Below are 13,515 nucleotides of genomic sequence, written 5' to 3' on the forward strand. Positions count from 1 at the left end.
TAATTGTACGATAAAAATCAAACACGGCTCCTGAATGCACTTTTAAGATTATAATTTAAATATACAGATATGTTTTTTATTAAGTCTTATCGTTTATTAATCTTGAGATAACGCTCTTTTCTTCAAGGCCAATTAATAAAGTGTGTCCCAAAACTCAGCAACTCAAGTTCGTGCATATATTTTTTCCCATTTATTATGTCAAATAACATAATGTTTATAAATGAGGAAAAATAAATATGACATTATAAAAAAATTATGTGGCTAAAGTAAAAAGCTAAAATAGCGATTGACAGTATTTTTCCTTTTCAGATTTCTTTTTTATACACTACCGTGAATAGGATTTTTTTGTAAATCTAATGTACATCAAAACAGATGTCAAAAATATTTTGCGCTATGTTATAATTGAACTTTCTTTTTTGTTTTGTCTCCTGTACGAAACGGGTTTTATGACATGTGAGGTCTTTGTACCGAAGTGTTCAATTAAAGTCAGTTCATTCTGTAAATTCTTCATAACCCTACGATTAAATAAGGATTTAAAAATAAAGATTGATAAGTAATTAAAAGTATAAGTTTACTTGCTGGATCTTTGTTCTAAAATAGGCGTTTGACAGCCCTGAGTACTCGTCACCCGTTTACAAATGCTCATCGTATTGCGCCAGTTGATGAATTGTTGTAATCATAAATAAAAACTATTGTAGCGCGCTGAGAGCTGTAATTTTTCATGTACCAAACAATTGAGTTGATACAATCAGAATGAAAAAAAGTGTTGCAATAAAAACAAATTGATTGATAAATTTTGAAACATCCTGTATGCGTAATGATTAATAAGACGATAAAATACGCAAAATACAAACGTGAACATACGGTTTTCTGACTTCCTCATAACCTTTTAATTTAATTATGTTTACATAGTATTACACATGTTACTTCAAATTTACTCGCTTAAAAAGCATTGATATTAAAATATTATTTGTATCAAACGATTATCTCTTAATTGAAGTTTATACAGCTAAGCCAATAAAAGTACATTATTTTTTAGCAAAATTATTCCGCAGTTTTTAAAAATATTTTGCTCACGAGATAAGCATCTTTTATTTTGATTAATTAAAAATATTTCTTCGTGAAATTTTAGTATGCACTTTATGGTTTTTGGGCGTTAACGAAAGAAATTTCTTAGCAAGTATATAATTTAGGTATTAAAATAAATTATATTATTTCTCTATTCCGTGCATCGTTATTTAAGATTTTAGAAAGATAATTATTAGCGATGGTATGAATCGAACAAAAATCAATTCAAATCAACATTCGATAGTTAAATATTTTTCAGTTGTTGTGTCGTGAAATCCTGAAAATATCCTGAATACTGAAAACATATTTGCACCTCCATACCATACACCGTAAAAATTTTTGGGAGACCACGCTCTACCTTGTACTATCGACGTCATATCACTTCATAGCTACATGCTAACTATCCTGCAGTTGTGGACATAAATTTAAGTTGAATTAACCAGTTCTCCGTCTAGTCCGATCGTGACTTTGGCAAGGAGTTTGTATTACATATGGCGAGCCCGAGCACTGCTCGGGTAAATCGTATTCAAACTCGACAACCTCGTCAATGCCGTGCTTACGAACCCAGGACAACAATGCCGCGTAAATAACTACAAAATTAATTCTGTGACACGCGCAGGTTCTTTTTCCTAACGGAAAATATACAGACGTTTGTTTCAAATACTAGAATATGCATTCCAAATTTGGAAATTTAATTCGGATAGCGTACGTGTACTTCCGCCCTTAGATCTTCTTTTACCATATAAATTTGAAGGCAACGTGTTTTACCATATAATCAGTAATTCCAAGGAATAGTAACTTCGTTTATTGTTATTTTATTTCCACACTTTCTAGATTACACTAAAAAGGGTTGTTTGCTTTTAAGGAGCTACAAAGTCTTGAGAATGTTCTACAACACTTATACTAACGTATTCATAAAATGAATCCTCTACAATCACAATGAAGCATTAAATACGTATATTTAAAGAGACATTTTAAATATCAAAATTATCATAAATATATATATATATATATATATATATATATATATATATATATATATATATATATATATATATATATATATATATATATATATATATATATATATATATATATACATTTATATTTATATATTTATATATATATATATATTTATATATATGTATACATATATATATATATAAATATATATATATATATATATATATATGTATATATATATATATATATATATATATATATATATATATATATATATATATATATATATTATAAGTAAACAAAAGCCCATTAAAAAAACACAATTGATCAATTGCTTGCTTGGTATCTTACCCCATCGACATTTGGAACTCGTTGCCGTGTACTGAAAAGATGCATTCTTTAAAACGAAAATTCTGTTGATTGAAATTTTCAATCACAATTAATTAATTAATTAAATGAATTTCCAAATCTCTTACAATATTTCGAATATTACATTAACTATGGTCTTTGAACTCGGATATTAAAATGTTTATTTTAAAAGCCAAGGACATCAAAAATAAAGTTAAGGCATAGAAAAGTTTAAAAATACGTTTTTTGTTAAAACATTATAATTTACAATTTTATATGTATTTACTTTTGTATATTTATTATTATTTACCTTTTTCCATTTATCTATCTTTCTTCGATAACTGATATTATTTTTTGATTTTAAAATTTATACATCGAATTGATACGGAATTTTATCGCTGTTATTTTCCCATGTTCTAAGAGATATTGCGTTTTTGCTAGATTTACTTACCGATTAATGGCGTTATGGAAGTAATAAATAAAACCATATAGCAGGTAATAAATAATTAGATGATTAAATATATTCTTTCAGATTTGGTAATGTACGACCCACATAAATTACTGCAATGTGTTTCATGAATAAACAAACTTAATAACACCTTTCATTTAGTATGACCATTTTTAGAAAATTCGTAGGATGTAAGGCAGCTCCATTCTCCGTACAAAGACTGGTCTTAATACTCGTATAAAAATAAAAAGAACGTAATTATTTGATGAATCAGACATGTCCCTTTCCTCTCTTTGTAAATACTTCATAAAAGGAAGCTGAAAAAAACATTCGTCACTGAAAAATAAATACAGAATTCTTTTGTGACATTAAGTGCGAGTACTAAAACTATCAAATTTCAAATAAGTATGGTGTATTATGAGGAGACCATTATTATTTTTAAATGTCTTGCTGTTTTAAAATATATATGTTTTCTTTATTGGAAGAAAATCTTTAAAATCTTGATAACATTCGCTTGTACATTCATTCAATGATTCGAACACACAGATTTCTTATTTTGTTTAAAAATGCAAATTTTTAAATTAAAGTTTGGCTTCTTACTGTTATTTTAAACATTATAAAAAATAGTATCACTATGTGTTACATTTTACTTTTGAAATGACTATGTATTTATAAATTATTATATTTTACACTATTCTAATATTTTATTATGTGTCATTCTTCGACACCATTTTTAGAGTAATATTTTTCAATGAAAAATCCACCAATAATACATGATGACCACTGTTATATTTTTAACTTATGTATTTTTCATAAAATTAAAATCTCCTATTTAATAGCACAAAGTAATCCAATTTTTACTGGCAATATAAGAGAATGAATAGTTTCTATTTCCTGCTAATTTTTCCTTTTTACAGTAGGAATTATGTTTAAATTTGAATAATATTTTTATGTACAAATTATGTACAACTTGTATTAAATATTCATGAAAAACAAGAATTTAAAAAACCTTAGAAATCTTTGTTTTATTCTAGGCCTTTTTTCTCATTCCCGGAATAACAAGCATTAAACATAATTTATCGTTAGTCATTTTATTCGCATAATGTTTCTCGCTTGTTTCATTTATTATTTATAGTGAGTTAAATGTTATGTTCTTATCATCCATGAGTTCCTTTCATGATTCTAGTGTATTATATATTTCTTATGACGCACACCAAATGACCCATATACAAAAGTTTTGTAAAAGAAGATTGTAATTATAATTTATTTTCTTACCAACCTGTGTGATTATTCTTCTTCGCATATTCTTCTTCATTTTATTACATGTTGTAACTGGCCACGCGTTGCTGCGGCATATAGCCCATATCAGATTTGTTAAATTTTAATGCTATATCATTTATATTTAAAGCTATATATAAACTTTATTTTTTATTTTTAAAGATGGTTACATTTCCCGACCAATTCGTAGGAATCTATATAAATATATTTGTGAAAGATATTTTAGAAAACATAATTCGTAAATTTCCCAAAATTTTCGTATATTTGGGAAGTATGTTTTCCAAGGATGTGAATCGAATGAGTGAAAAAAAAAATATAAAAACAAATTTGTGAGTGATTGGTGATAGAAGCAGAGGGAGACCTAAAAAACTTGGCTTGATCAAGTATTTTAAATAATCAAATGTGGTGAGGTCAGGAGTCGGGAAGATGAGAAGATGCAATGAATGTGGAAGATGCGATGATTGTATGCAAAGAATGATTGGTGGGGCGTTCTATTCTCTCTGCCTATATTTATAGCTTAAAACTTACGTCCATAACATTAAGTTTTGAATGTATAAAATGTAAGGTCGTTTGGTTGCCATGCATGAGGGGCTAAGTTCTATCTGAAAAGATAATCATACAATAAGATAAAGAGCTTTTTTAACCAGTCTAACGCTTGAATTGGTTGATCTATTAGAACTCAAGATATATCCCTCTAACCATTAACTACGCCAAATGTTACACAAGGCACTGTATTGTATCGACGTAGTGTTTTATTGATCGTTAATTACGTAAAAGCAGGGTGATATGATCTACGGTTCAGGTACATGCCCTGGGTAATATTGCATAAATATTAGAGTGAAAAATCGGGAATCGAACCGGGACATTCAGCGTGCTAGCTAAACGCACTTACCCACTACACTACAGAACGCATCAATATTTTTCTGCACCTTGTTTTATCCATTATCTATCTCATCTCTATTATGTATGAATAAGAGGATGTCGGTTTAAATAAAATTGCTACGAAAAATTATACTGTTTGCGGATTCTTATATCATATTATATTCTGTATTTATGTATATAAATATATAAATAAATATATACATCAATTTTATCACATATTTAAATAAAATTGACCCACAATAATATTTGACGTAAATGCAATCAATTATTTGAACCATAACGGGTTTAAAAATATACAATTTGCGTCGCAGTAAATGATCTGGAACAAACCAGTTTTGTGAGCAAAAATTGCCGTTTGTTAAGATATTAATTATTACTTAATAATTGATAAAAAAAAAATTACTAACTAAACACATGTGAGCTGAATTTTTCCGCGTAATTAACGACTCACTCATCTATCTTTCAGGTACGTAGGTTCTATTAAAGTCATTTCATAAAATTAAAAATTCAAGACTACGATATCACTTTCTTATTTTTTTATAGAAGATACATTATTGGCATTTTGTAAAATTGCAGTTGATGAATAAATAATCGAAAAACAGAAATCATTTGAAACTTTTCATACACGAATTTTTCTCATCTTAAAAGGAGGATATCGTCACCTTATTTTCCTGACAAAAATATGATTGCGTACTCAAAACTTTCATCCGTTCAACTTTTTGAAGAGGTAGTAAAAGCTCACGAAAGAAGCTTTCATTATTTTATTTTTTCGTACATAAATCGGAAAAAGTTTTCCGTGTCGTTTAATGACCATTATATGTAATTTTGAACACGAACGACCTTTCCGTCGCCCCTGAACTTCCGCTTCCTCCATTTTCCCGAGTGGCTTTCGTTAACCTCTCTAATCCGCTTTTCTCACGAGGCCATCTTTAAAATTGTTTTGATGTTTGCAATTCTCACGAATGATCGCAATTCGACAGAATATTATATATAACCTCGGTCTGTCTTACATTTTCGCGACTAGAACATTTCAGATCTACGAAAGGCCTGAGGCTGCTTGATTTTAAAAAGAGTTTTCAGTATTCGATTTGTGAATTTTCAAAAGTTCTTTCATCTCTCCTCTATTTTTAGTCTCTGAATTATTTTTCAGGGTGAAGTATTTTGCTATTGATTCGTCTAATATTATTAAATAAAATTTAACAATAAATAACTTAAATCTATGGAGTATACGCTTATAAAAATAGGTGCCTGTATATAAGTATAAAAGAATTAAGCAATCCAAATAAAAATCTGTCACCCGAAATTAATTTTGTTATTTCTAACCCTTATCCGGATTCAATGATGCATAAGGCACTCCATGTAAGTAGTGTTATCATGATCTTTACATACACTAATAAAATATACAGGATTATATAATATTTAATAAGCGTGAGAGTTAAAAACCATGGAAATTTATTTTGAACCCTTGGAAATCCAACCCGGGACTTCCAGTACAGTCGCCAAACGCGGTAACCATTAAATTACGGAGGCGGACAATGACAACGCTTTTTTCATTTTTTTCACAATTGACTAAAAATAAAATCTACATATGTGTAATTTTAATATTTTACAAATATTATTTTTTATTCATATCGTCGTTTTTGACAAAAGATGATTTTTTCCATAATCGTGATTATAGTTTACTTAACGTTATTAACTAAAACATCAACTAAGGATTGAGAGAAATTCCTCAAATATTTATTTGCGAATTATAATGTTAATAAAAAAAATCCAAAACAAGGGTTTTGTGTAGGTGTGACAGAAATAATCCCGTCAGCAGTGAAATGAATTTGTGTCCAAATTATCATACCGTTTTATACAACGCGAATCCTTTAACACGTACACCTGTGAGTGCTTGACACGTAATTCTATTGGGGATCGATTAGTGGAAATTAGTGTTTGGCGAAGCGCCGCGGGGTGGCTGGACCGCAGCGTTACTGAGTCCGGCGAGGACAATCGGGAAATTGTATTTCAATGTTGGCTGTTCCCTGCTAGCTGCTAGCTACTCGCTGCTCGCTGCTCGCTGCTCGCTGCTCGCTGCCAGAACGTAATGGTCCCTCGTTACATTCTCAAAGGCTACCGTGATACATTTAAACAAAACAGTTGATTAGCGAGGTCGGGCGTTAACATGGACGCCTATTTATAAAACAAAAATTAATTTATTAGTGCCGTCCAAAACCTGACCAATTATACTATACTATTAGATAGATACTCATTATTTAGACTTTTAGTTACTTTTAGCTACTCATTATTTGTGCCATTAAAAAGCATTATGAAATTTCACTGTTTTCGTTATTTCACTTGGTATTAGATATTCCTTTCTACACAATTCTTTAAAAATTCAAGCCCTTGAGAAACTTTCAGTTTCTGAATGTCGTAAATATTAACTGCCACTAGACAACAAACGTTGAGATTTTATGGTAATGCTCATCTTTTGATGTCTCTACGTCGATCATTCACGCGTTGTAGAGCTGATGGCATATTGGCAGTTGAAGAGTTGATCTGCAGGCTAACGGAATAAAGCAGAAACACTCAAATAAAATTATCAATCATATGATTAGCACGCAGTATCCAGTAAAAAAATTACGTTCGTGTTGTACTAACTTACTGGTATATGATACGGTATTAGTACATGGGCCCAATGTACGATAGATCATTCTATTTTTTGATTCACTGATCTAAATGCAATTATTCTCTTATAGATGTGACTCGCCCGTTTCCAATTGCCGCGATTCGGCCCACGCGTATCGCGCTTGTCGTGCTCGCTCTCCGAATATACCTACTACATTCTTGTCATGTGACGTGACAACATTCTCGTCGTTGGTGACGAAATTAGTCATAAGGCGGCATTCCTAGGGAGGGCGGGAAGCGGCACGTCTATTTTTTTATAACGCGTGACGCCCGCCCTCCCCCCGGGCCGAAACACCTCGTCTGCTCGAATATCAGACAGACTTCAGCCCAATTGGTTTCGGTCACCCGATATAATAATAGTTGAGCGAATTTCTACAGTCATCAATATTCATTACGCTTCCAATTTAGCCAATTTTAAAACTCGCTGTACCCAATTAGGAAAACGCTGGCTCTGGATCGTGCACGAGGGGTGGTAATGATCAGTATTGAATTTTCGCAAAGCGAGTATTGCGTTGATTGCGTTAAATTGTTATGGAGTTTCATCGATTTTTTTGTGCGTATATATATATATATATATATATATATATATATATATATATATATATATATACATATATATATATATATATATATATATATATATATATATATATATATATATATATATATATATATATATATATATATATATATATATATATATATATATATATATATATATATATATATATATATATATATATATATATATATATATATATATATATATATATATATATATATATATATATATATATATATATATATATATATATATATATATATATATATATATATATATATGTATATATATGTTTGTCGAGGATAACTTAAAATGTTGAAATATCCTCTCAAATATCATGTTGGTATTATATTAATCCACCTTATAAACCATAAATGTGTTCCGAGTTATAATGCCGTTGTATACTACTATTTAAGCCGACGTTTCAACCGCCATTGCAGGGGCGATTTGTGAATGTGAAATACACAAATCGACAAACGTTGACCTAATAACCTAGAAAAACAACTACAATATTAGGGGACGTGAAAATTTTAGGGAATTTTTTCATTGTCCCGCAGTATTTAATCACCTCATTCATCTAGATTTTTTTATAATTTACGTCTTTGGTTCCGAGTGCTCGTTTCATAAAAATGTTTCAATTTTGATCTTTGGATTGCTGCCAGCACTACCTGTAAATATTATCATAAACAGTTAAATACAAATAGCTACTAACTTATCAAAACAACATTGGTCGGCGGCGTTGGCGCCAGCTCGTATAATAGACAAATTAATTACATCAACAACTATATATTTTTTAAAACCTGTTCTTTCTATTATTATTGAATTTATTCCTTTTATATTCCTTTTTACAAAATAAAAATCTTTTGGTGTACATAATAACCAATTTAATGTAATAATAATATATAGATTTTTCCGAGAATCTCTGAAGTCTCGAAGTTTGCTGATTTTATAAATATACATTTGTATGCATCTATATACTTAACATACGTTCATACACATGCATTTCATAATTACGATATTACAAAGTAGGATTTTTCCCACCCAAATTACGGACGCTGAAACTCCATCCTAAAAAGAGAAATCAGCAAAATGTACAGTGTCCATCTATATTTACGCAGATTTTGCGACCAAAAATAAATATATGTACGTACCTACGTACCCACATACGACGATAAATTTATTGCGAATTTAAGCAACAAACAAAAACAGTGAAAATTAAATCACTCAAATATTTGTTTCTTGGTAATTGAACGTAAACTAAATAATATACAATACTTCGCCTTTCAGAAGTCTTGTCAGATATGAAGTTTTTTTTTTAAATTCTTCTTTACTACAGATTTAATCCTAGTTACCATCGGACATTCATATAGCAAAAAATTGTAAAATACACGACATTTTAATATTACTCCTATAATATTTACAAACTTGCTAGGTCCTACCCAATCCGAACAGGTGTTGTACAGGGATATAGTACCGTCGACATGTGTTGTAATATAAATATTTGATGGAATGAGATAAAGTGCTCGTATACAAATACACATCTACGTATCACTCCGTAGTTTTATTAAACATCATGTTGAAATCCTAATCCTTTAATCTTATAAGGTACTACAAGGTAGGTAAACTAACTTGCATCAAAGGATTACCGAATTACCTAATAATAGAAAAAGATGAGGAAAAACATACCGAACACCGCGATTAACAGTTATAAAATACTTGAAATACCGATTTACTGTGTAAATTCAAATGAACTTGATCGAAAATCGATGGTTAAAAATACGCAGACAGGTGTTGAGACCACGCAAAAAAAACATCCCAGAAATATTCCGCCAACAATAAATCTTACGCCTTGGTTCCTTGTTAACTTGATATATTTTTCCAGAACTATATCGAGTAGTTATATTTTGTATATTAAAAGCATTTTAAACTTTGTGGTATGGTAATATAACACTCTCCTTATCGTTCATCGTTCACTTTGTGTAAAACCACTTTGAAAAACACTAATTCGTGACTGCCGGTTTCGGAATAATCATTCCATCATCAGGTCAAATATAGATTAAAATTAAATTGCTACGAAATTCCGAAACCGGTTATCACGAATTAGTGTTAATTTACTCCTTATTAATTCAATTCCAGCTATTACTGAAACGTACGATTAAATAAACGATGTAGAATAATAATATTGTTGTTGTACATTCAGTTTCGTTAACTTGAATTAATTTTAAAACTTTCAGCGCTAGACTTTTGATATGATGATACTTAATCTAACCATGAAATTATTTTTTAATGTTTTTAGAGAATTTTTTACGATGTTGCATAACCAAGAAATTTTATTTTATTCAATACAACTGGAAAAACCTGTTCAACTAAAATCCTTCAAGAAGAGTAAACTGATATTTTAAAATTCATCAAAACCGCGACCCTGCATGTCACAAGAATCGATACAACGCGCAATATATGTAAAATAAAATTTATGTAAATATATACATATTGTATTTAACCACTATCTGTATCTGGCCACACGTTGCTGTGGCTCGGTCAAGTTAAATGGAAAAGAAAGAAAATAGAAAGCACGCATTTATAATATGTTTCATTTCACAATGCTAGTGAAGTAATTAAAATATCTATGAATCAACAAAGACAGACAGTAGCTGTCAAAAATAAACTGTCCGCCATGAGCAATGTTTAGTATTGCGTATGTTGCTACGTTCAACAGTTGGCGCTGCCTCTGCGGCTAAAAGATTGTTGCCATCGTAAAGGCAATCGATGAATCACTTTAGGAGGTTTGAAACAAATATTTTCTTTATTATTTATTTAAATTAGATTCAGAATAAATTCAAACTCAATGCCTACATTTTGTTATTGGTAAATCAGTAAATCATATGTTTTTGTAACTACTGATTAGCTTTACGTGTTGCTTCATTCAATACTAATTGCAGAGTCTAACAGAAACAGTTGGCTTGTATCAAACTTTAAAAAAATATTTTTGACTTTGTGGCATTGCGCATTAGCGCGTTACTCTGAACTTTTCCTATCCTTCGTGTAATTTTAAAATACTTTCAAGAACAGCTTTTCTTTTCAAGACTGGTAAACGTAAACGTAGGGTGAATTTATAATTACTATTCTGATGTTATATATAATAAATACAAATAATTGGCATATAGAAGGTCAAGAGCAAGTATGAAAACTCATATATAATAATTGAAGAATTGGTGATCATTTTAATGACTCAGAATAACGGTTATTCAAAAATCGTATATATTAGAGAAGAAAGACAGGTACTGTTCATTACTGGGAACGACTAAAAATTCATCTGTTTTACGTTATAAAATACATAGAAAAATATTATGCAAATATTAATTTTAAGACTTAAAGCGGAGTTTAATACTATATAAGTAGATACGAGTACTCTAAAAAATAATTATCTTTCGGTAGCGATGAAAAAATAATTCTGGTCGTAAAACTTTGACGGTCGTTCCCATCTCGAGTTTTATGAGAAAAATTTGGAAATTTCCTTTCTTTTAAGATCTAGCCGCACAGAATTTAGTCTACATACTCATTTATTTTTAGTAGCCACACGTAATAAAGAAACCCGTGGGCTGTTACCGTTTTTAATAGTATATTTATAAAGTTTGTTTGCAGAAAATCGTTAGATCGAATAATAATATGCTAGAAATAATTGTATAATAATGAAATATTAATATAAAAAGTTATTTTAAAATTAAACATGTCAAAAATATAACACAGATGATTAATAATTATTTTTTAAAGATAAATAATTATGTTTTAGTAAATTGTGTGTATGTTAAAATGATTAATTGCTCACATACATTGCATATATTTAGATTTTTTGTAAAGTGTAATTTGTAGTAATTTTCCACATACTCATCAGTTTTCATGTTTGAAAGTAAAGTTTTTCATTGACCAGCGACTTAGCTATTCTTAAAAAATGTCAATTGTCAATCAATGTCACATTGTAAATTATTTACAATGTCACATTGTCCAATTTTGTTTACATCGCTTCTTACTCCATTGGTCGAATTCTTAAAACAGGCCGAACGGTTAATTTTTAACATTCTGAAATTCTTTCAAACGCAATTCATTTAGCTGTTTTATAACTTCCCGGTCGATTGCAATGTCTGCGCTTCCATAAACAAACATTACCGAAATAAACTTTAGATTAAATATTAACTTAAAATAATTTAGCATTATATTGTAGATACATGTACACAAATGCCAAAATATCTGCATCAGATTCATTTCTATGTAGATTGTATATTTTTTTTATATCGTATGACGTTTTAAGTAGATGATGATGTCGTACAAGGAAGAAAAATCTATTTTTATTACAAATATTTTGTTAAAATATGTACATGTATGATATCGATCAATCGAACAAAAAATGTTCACTATAGTGATTATTTCTTAGAAAGCTGTTGATTTTAAAACGGTTTTCATTATTAAATTTACGATGTACGTGCTACCATCCACTATTCCCGAAAACATCTATTCCTGAATAACATACTGATATTTTCATGGCTGAGTGTTATTCGCAGAAATTGTGCGCGCGTGGTGAGTGTCTCGATTCTCCGAGATGAGATGATTTCCACGAGAGTGTCAAAAGGCCGCTTTGAAGTGCCATGTCAGTTGGGAGCGCCTTCATCTAGAAATAGACTTTTTTTTAAGAATCTTCGATTTTATTTTAATAATTAAGTTCTCTACTCTGTATTGTTATTTTAAAAATGAAATGCATTTTAAATATCATATAAAATTAACAAAAAGAATTTAAAAATTAAAATTGTTTTTAAATTATTTTATTAGTATTTTAGTTACTTAATTTGATCTCAAATGAATACTTTAGGACGAAAATAGCTTATTCTTATTTTTTTCAGGATAACAAAACTATTTGGTTTTTCTTGTTTATATTTACATGAAAATATTTTTTGTGAAATCATTAAATAAATAAAAAAAAATTAAAATAATGTCCCTGTTTTAAACAAAAAAACAATGGTTTTTAATATCTCTTGTTGAGAGTTTTGTTACTGGTTTTCGTCCCAGAGTATAAAATTGGTAGTCGTAAAACCTTTTATGTATTTTCATTTAATTTTTCATAAAATTTTGCAATTTTGAACGAAAATTGTATTTTAAAATTTGGATGGATACATATTGTTAAACAGCAATTCCCAACCTTTATGGGCCGATCGCCTCCTTGGACTCATTGTTTATTTTTATTTTTCAGTTTTTTTTTGTCGTTTGTTTTTTCTTTTTTTTCCAAAGCTTATCGGTGATATTAGCT

The sequence above is a fragment of the Brachycentrus maculatus genome, unplaced genomic scaffold (assembly GCF_059751285.1).
Source record: "Brachycentrus maculatus isolate JH-2025_06_01 unplaced genomic scaffold, ASM5975128v1 h1tg000446l, whole genome shotgun sequence".
NCBI lineage: Eukaryota > Metazoa > Arthropoda > Insecta > Trichoptera > Brachycentridae > Brachycentrus > Brachycentrus maculatus.